Source organism: Sapajus apella, unplaced genomic scaffold (genome assembly GCF_009761245.1).
Source record: "Sapajus apella isolate SASKATOON/1434 unplaced genomic scaffold, GSC_monkey_1.0 scaffold5, whole genome shotgun sequence".
NCBI lineage: Eukaryota > Metazoa > Chordata > Mammalia > Primates > Cebidae > Sapajus > Sapajus apella.
The window spans coordinates 40,216,116-40,224,236 of NW_022436945.1; the positions used below are offsets into that span (position 1 = coordinate 40,216,116).

Here is an 8,121-nt window from a genome sequence, read left to right on the forward strand (position 1 = left end):
AGCGTCCACAGCAAATCCAGTAACTTACTAGTTTTCCTCATCTAGCCAGGAGGTCTAGAAAGAGAACTCGTCTCCCACCAAAAAAATGACACTTCGATTGCAAGTCTAGGTCCAGAATCTGATTTTGACAAGTCCTTTAACCTCACAGTATCTTATTGTGGAAGTAACGGTTTTAAAAAAACAAAAAGTCCTACCCAGCTTAAATAATTTTGCTGATCCAATGACATAACTCGTTTGGGTCTTTATAAATTGCAACGTCCTATTTAGAGGTAAAATAGAATGGTGGGGAAGCATCCACCTAGAATACTGACATTCTTCTTTGAATTCCTCATCAATCATTGAGCATCTACTTTATATGCTTTATATGCTTAAAGAATATATACCTCATCTGCTTTATATGCTTAAAAAACCATGAAAACAAGACAGCTGAGATCTCATTCGTCTTGGAGCTTCCACTAGGACTTTGATTGATATGTAACCAGTTTGCAAAATGGTGGTCATACACAAGTTTTGGCCTCTGCCCTCAAGCAGAGGGTCATGGAGAAGATTATGAGACAAATAATGGTAGTAATAAGACAATGCATTGAAATCAGTGCAAATCCATTTCATCTCAATCCCAACCTCACCCTTTCACTGCACCATTGAGTTTGGGATTGGCTTTAGGAGGTCCTGGATGTGAATTCACCCTCTCTTTAAAATAATAATGGCCCTCTTCTCACAGGGTGGTTGTTCTCCGTGACCCCAGTAGACATAAATATCCTCCAGGAGCTTCCATTCTAGGAGCGGGATTGAGACAATAAACATAAACACAGGCTATTATGTAGTATGTAGCTGGAAAGTGATGACCACTATGGTAGAAAAAAGTAGAGCACAGAAAAGGGATTCAGAATGCAGAGAACACGGTAGGGGATTTGTTTTAAAAAGAGTGAGAAAGCGGCTGCTGGGAAGATCCGGATTCTCATTTCAGGTCACCATTCAGAAAAGCTAAGTTTGCTGTATAGTAAGGCTCAGGAGATCTGATCCTGATTGTAGAAATTTTGTCGTTCAAATGATAGTAAAGAAATAACTCTCATTTATTCTGTTACATATGAACATCCATAAGGAATAAGTATTATCTTTAAAAACCTGTTCAGAATTGATAATTTTATATTTATGTCTATCTTCTAAATTATATCACCTTTTTACAACTTCTGTAGGTTACTATGATAAATTCTTACCTTAACAACTGCTATTAATTATAATTATTGAGATACCAATGATCTCATAGGCAGACGCCAATTATTACCAAGTATCTGTGGTTACAGAATCTTGGACTGTATCTCCCACTTCAGCCTTCTAGACCATCCTGGAAGATCTATAAGATTCTACCTGGGAAATTCCTTGGAAATTCTTGGAAAGAAGGAATATGGTTGGTTGGAATAAAAACAGGGTTGCATGAGTTCTAGAAAGCAGGCTTCTCAAACTCAGGACAGCAATCTGCAGAAGAAGACAACTGCAAAAATCCAGTTAGAAGGAACATGCAGAGAAGATGAGAGGGGTCTCCTCAGGAAAGAAGACAGCTGGTTCACAGCAGAAAAATCTTGACCCACCCTCCCAGGAAGATGGGGTGGGGGGTTGCTCTGCAGAGAACCCCACTTCAGGATCTATGAGGAAGACCAGAAAGAACAAACAGAAGACTCCTGGGAACAGATATGGGGGCAGTACGAGCAAAGCACCTCAGACCCCAAGGAAGAAAAGGACCTGGGCAGATCTCACTGTTGAAAGTGAGGACACATTTATGAATAGAAAGGAAGTTAAAGTGAAGATCCCTGAAGAATCAAAAACCATGGCTTGTTGGGGACTGGGACTTAGTTACCAAGCAGAAGCAGCTGTTTTAACTCCCTGCTAAGCAAAATGTAGATGCAATTCTGAAAGAGTATGCAAATTGCAAAAAAATCGCAGGGAAACGTCGATAATAAGGCATATGCAGTTAATGACGTTGTGGCAGGAATAAAAGAATTATTTCGATGTGATGTTAGGCACTCAGCTGCTCTACAAATTCAAGAGGCCCCAGTATGTGGAAATCCTCTTGGCTCAACCTGATGCTACAATGTCCCAGGTTTATGGAGCACCACAGTGAGGTTATTGGTAAGAATAGGAGAATGTAAAGAAAAGCCTTGCGTTATTGTTGGGCTATTTGCATGATTTCCTAAAATATCTGGCAAAGAATTCTGAATCTCTCTTTACCGCGGGTGATGAAAAGTAGCTTCTGCTGAGTACCACCATAACGCCCTGTGCTGGTCTACAGGCCACTCACTGTTATTTGCCTGAGATTTGGAAACACTCTTTGTTTTTAGTCTTTTTCTTATACAATTGATGTTGTTTAACATTGTTAATGTATAACAGGGCTTATGTTTCAGTTTGTTTTCTGTTCTGTTTTAAATAGAAAATAAAAAGAGTGTAAGCGTCTTGTCTCATTTCGAAGTTGCCAGTGTACGCAGTAATTAGAACAAAGAAGAAACATTCGGTAGAACATTTTATTGCCTAGTTGACAACATTGCTTGAATGCTGGTGGTTCCACCCCTTTGACACTGCAGCTTGGCCGACATGGTGAAACCCTGTCTCTATTAAAAATACAAAAAAAAAAAAAATCAGCTGGATGTGGTGGTGCCCTGTACTCCTGTAATCCCAGCTACTCAGGAGGCGGAGGCAGAAGAATTGCTTGCACACCAGCTTGGACAACAAAGTGAAACTCCATCTCAAAAAAAAAAAAAATTTCCTTTAGGCTATGTATACTATGTAAGGGGTATATGAAACATAAATGAATTTTGTGTTTAGACTTGGGTCCCCTTTAATGATATCTCATTATATATATCCAAATGTTCTAAAACCATAAAAAATCCAAAATCTTGGGACAAATCTGGTCCCAAGCATTTCTGATAAAGGATACTCAATCTGTATAAATTATGCACAATTTAATTATATATATATATATATAGTTTTCTTTTTATTTGAGATGAAGTTTTGCTCTGTGGCCCAGGCTGAAGTGCAGCGGTGCAATCTCAGCTCACTGCAACCTCCACCTCTGGGGTTCAAGAATTCTCCTGCCTCAGCCTCCCAAGTAGCTGGGGCTATAGGCATGTACCACCACGCTGGCTAATTTTTGTAGTTTTAATAGAGATGGGGGTTTCGCTATATTGGCCAGGCCGGTCTCGAACTCCTAACTCAAGTGATCTGCCTGCGTTGGCCTCCCAAAGTGCTAGGGTTATTGGCAAAAGCCACCGCAACTGGCCTAATTTAATTTAAATCCAGAAATAATCCCTTAAACTTTGTAGCTCACAAACACAGCCTCCCTCCTTCCCCACAAGATTCCATCAGACTCAGGGAACATCATCACACATCAACATCATCATGGTTTGTATACTGAATGCCAAGTATGTGCAAGGCATTGTGCCAAGAGATGTCATGACTTAACTCATTTAATGCTCACAACCATTCTGTGAGAAGAGAGCCATTATTATTTCCATGGTCAGAGAGAGGGTGGATTCACATCCGGGACCTCCTAAACCCAATCCCAAACTCAGTGGTGCAGTGAAAGGGTGAGGTTGGGTTGGAGATGAAATGGATTTGCACTGATTTCAGTGCGTTGTCTTATTACTATCATTGTCTGTCTCATAATCTCCATGCCCCTCTGCTTGAGGACAGAGGCACCACAACTTGTGTATGACTGGCATTCTGCAAGTTGGTTACATTTGAATAAAAGGTCCTGTGAAAGCTCCAAAATGAATTAGATCTAAGCTATCTCGTTTTCATGGTTCCCCAAGCCCAAGTAGAGCCTGGCATACCTTAAGCACACCATCGATGCCCCCTGAGTACATGAACACGAAGATGAGCAACAGGTGGGTCAGGTGACGGGGAGGACCTCGAGGCAATACTCCCAGAGCCCATCCTACTTGGCATGTCCAGGCTTCTCTACATGGGGAGAGAGCGCACTCCCCAGACACTCCTGCCCCCTCCTTTCTGGCTTGCAGAGAGACGCCAGTTTCCAGCCCCAGCCCATGCCAGGCTCCAGGACCGGCAGAGCGGGTCTGCGCGGACAGAGTCACTGCACTGCGCCCGCCGCGCACCCCACCGAGAGGAAGGCGAACCTAGCGGGGAGGCGGGGCGCGAGGGGCCAGGCACACGCAGACACATTCATGCTCGCTTGTTCTACACACGTTCTCACACTCTCATTCACACCCCACTCACCCTGTGCACACCCCCAGTTTCTCATATTCCTCACATTCACACACTTATATATTCGCACACACTCATGCCCCCAAACACCTACACTCTTCACTCATAAGCTCACAAGGATCGAAGACCACACATTGAGTACAGTATACACTGCTCGGGTGATAGGTGCACCAAAATCTCAGAAATCACCACTGAAGAACTTATGCATGCAACCAAACACCACCTGTTCCCCAAAAAACAATTGAAATAATCTAAAAATTAAAAAAGAAAGGCAATCTCATTCCCTATCCTCAATCTAATTCATTTTTCACCTCTTTGAAGGCACACCACACGCCCACGCACTTAAAATCTCACTCTTGACAGCACACTCATGCTCCCGCTCATGCACACTCACCCCCACCTCACCTTCGCTCTTCACACGCGCTTGCGCGCGGACACACTCAAGGCCTCCCCACCCAACTACACTCACGCATGCGCACAGGCTCACACGCTTGCTCGGCCGCCTAACTCGCGCTCGCGCATGCGCACCCGTTGCGAAGAGGACGCGGTGCCGGGTGTGGGCGGGGGTGTGTTTGGTGCTTGGTGGCCTTTGCAAATTGGGCTTGTTTTGAGGCTGTGGGGTCAATGCGATCGCTTAGATTTCTTGGTTTCCCAGTGAGAAATAAGTTAGCCAGGAAGAGGGAGAGGCAGATACCCAGGGAGACCGAGGCTAGAGGAAGGGAGCTGGTTGTGGTTCTAGAGCCGTGGGAGCAAGAGCGCCGGGCAGGAGCTGTGGCGCGGAGAGCGCCTGGCGCAGCCCCAGACCCCGTTTGTTTACCCTCATCCCTGGAGCGGCCTTTCGAGCCCCTCATTTCTTCTGCCTCCCTTGACCTTGCCCAGGTGTGGGGCGGGAACGAGTGAGGACAGACTTACGACCGTCCCCGGCCTCACAGCACCAGGTTCTCGGCTCTGTCCCTATGGCCCGGGGACATAGCGCAGGAGGCTGTGGCTCGGCTGAAAAGGGACTCGGCTTAGAAACTATGGTTGGTATTCTCCCTCTGCCACCTGCTATGTGGCCTTGGTCAGGTTACAGGGTTTCAGAGCCTCCGTTTCCCTATCTGAAAAAAGGAAGCATTTATTCAACAAGTATTAATTGCTGTCCTAATATATATTACCTCTGGGCCGGACGTTTGGCACACACTGATGAATACACAAAACAGACCCAGTTTCCGCCCAAGAGCAGTTTGCAGTCAACAGGAGTATGGATTGATTATGATGAGGGCTTTTGAATTAAATAATAAAATATTGCTTTCATCCACTCCAAATGTTTTTCAGCGCTTACTGTGTTCTGGGCACAGGTGAATAAAAATAATCATGTTCCCCATCCTTATTCTAATTTCGGTCCGTGCCCTTTCTGTCATATGGGCCACGTTGAACTGGCACTCAGAACTTTTTATATATAGGAAAACCACACTAGCCAACAAATGGACAGCAAACAAGGAAATAATAAATGCACCTGCCTCACAGGGTTGCTGTGAGAAATAAAAAAAGCATTAAAGTCTTAACCCACTGCCAGGGATATAGTAGGTGTTCAATAAATGCTGCGTGTTATTAGGTGGTTAGTATTGCTTAGTGCCTAAGAGGCTCTGCCATCCGTAGCTGTGTGACCTTGGTTCAGTCTTTGAACTTCAATAGTTCAAATAGGGTTCTCCACAAACACAATGCGGAGAAAATAATGACATTTTATCTGGGAGGGCTTTTGTGCGGATTAAACGAGGCTCTTGCGTCCTATGCAAAGCAGGTCGGTGTGCAGCAAAGCTGGGAGGTTTCTAAGACCAAAGGAACATTTTGAAATTTAGGGCGCAGTCCTGAGTGCTCCCAAGGGGCGGCCAGGACGCCAGAGCCTTTGACCGGGGCGGGGAGCGGCGAGGTTCCCCTAGGAGGCGGGGTTAACGTAGCTGCGGAACAAACGTATGCCCAGAAACCGAGGGCTGGAAAAACACCGCACTTGGAGCCTTCAGGGTGCGAGTGCCAGGCTGTGGAGGAGCCTTAGAGGGTGACACTCGGCCTGGAAAAGGCGCGTGGGGACGGGGAAATGAGGGACAGCGGCTTCCTGATTCCTCGTTGCCAAGCCCAGGTGTCAGAGTCACCTAATTCACAAGCTTCAAGGGGCCATGGAGCTGCAGGTCCCAGATAATAAAAAAACGAGAGACGCCACGAGTGTTACCAGGCGCCAGGCCCCGTGTTAGGCAGTCCTTACTTAATTCTTCACAAAGACGAAGACGGCGGCATTTTCTCTCTTTCACAGATGCAGAAACTGAAATTCTTTCTTTACTTTCCTTGGGCCTCCTTTCAGTGTTTGCAATTAACCAAGAGAAACTTTCCGAGGCTCCCGTGCGAGCCCTTCGGTGGCCCGGAACTCATTCCCCACCCCTCTGTCCCAGGCCAACCAGGCCAACACCCGCCCGTCTTGCAGGTCTGCGGTTTTATCATCACCCAGAGCCCCTTAGGCTTTTCTTTCATATTCACACGACCTTTTGTAGCTCACCAGCTCTGAGTGGATTTGTTGATTCGCTTAACGCACTGGAAACTCCCCGGGGGCTGGTCTTGTGCTACTGAATTCCCTGGCGCGCAGCCTGGGGTATAGTAGGCGCTCAGTACACACTTTCCAACTATCAAATGACCGGATAAAGCTCAAAGAAGTTAAGTTGTTCTCTTCAGATACCAAGATAGGAGGGCGAAAGGGGCAGGATTTATCGGTTATTTCTCAACTGCATTAGAGCCGCATGCAGAATTCTGGGTGTCGTGCGTCTCCCCCTCCACCTCCACCCCGTTGTGTTCCAGCCTCAAATCAAATCAAATCAAAATCTCTTAGGTCATCAGTATTTTTATAAAGCTCTCCAGGTGATTTTTGTAGATGACCAAGGTCGAAAACCAGAAGGGCTGGACTGCTAAAAATGATAAAGTATGGCTCTTACTTTAGTGACTTTTTAAAAAAGTCTTTGCTCCCATAACTCAGCAGCTATTTTGGCTCCAAGCTTTCAGAAAATTTAGGCCAGGGGAAGTGGGGAATTGGTATGCATGTGAATAATTCAGCCCTCCCCTTACACACTCCCTGCCTCCCCGGCCTGCCCTCCAATACAAAAACCGTCATCTCTGAATAGGGTAGTAAAAAATAGTAAGTGCCAGGAGAACTGGAGAGGGAGGGAGGGAGGTGAAGCATTTGCTTCAATTATCCGGATAATTGTTCCCCACCTCAGGCCATTGTTGCTGAAATGAAACAATATTCTATTGGATACTGTCTTGGCCTTTTCAGGCATGCTCCCTGCAGCGCCTAGCACACGCTGGGCACAGAGTAGGCGCTCAATAAATTTTATTCTGATGACAGAGGAGAGCTCTGAGGGTGGGAGAGGGATGCCTTGTTCCGCTTGACGATTTGGGGGTGGGCGAATATTAATTAAAGTGAAGTGGGGAGCAGAGGGGTTGTGTGGCAGGCATTCAGTGAAAACTCTCTTCCGACTGGGCTGTTCCTGAAATTCTAAGCCAAACCCCTCACTTATTTCTCAGAAGACCCCCCCCCAACCCACCCTCCCTCCCTGCTTTTTCTCAGAGGGCCGAATTGAACTCTTGCAACTGTGGTGAGCACAAAGGCGAATTCAGGTTTCTCAAAAGCCCATCCGTTCTGAATAAACACCAGGGAGAAGCAAGATTATTTTTGGTGGTGCATGAACACAGGGCCCACAGCCTGCCCTCCCTCTAGAAAGGCCTTGCCTGGCCTTGCATTAAAACTAACAATATTGGGGCAGCTGAAGGAATAGCCTGGCTCCTGAGCCCCCCATCACTCAACCAGTGCAAGAATGTCGGGACTAACTCCCAACTGCCCTCTTTCATCTTGACCCACAGCTTTTCAAGAGGAACTTGAGTTCT

General features: G+C 46.1%; 1 pseudogene; it reads left to right on the forward strand.

Moving 5' to 3' along the window:
* Positions 1 to 1,169: 1,169 nt before the first annotated feature.
* Positions 1,170 to 2,462, forward strand: LOC116548733 (annotated as a pseudogene).
* The last annotated feature ends 5,659 nt before the right edge of the window (positions 2,463 to 8,121 follow it).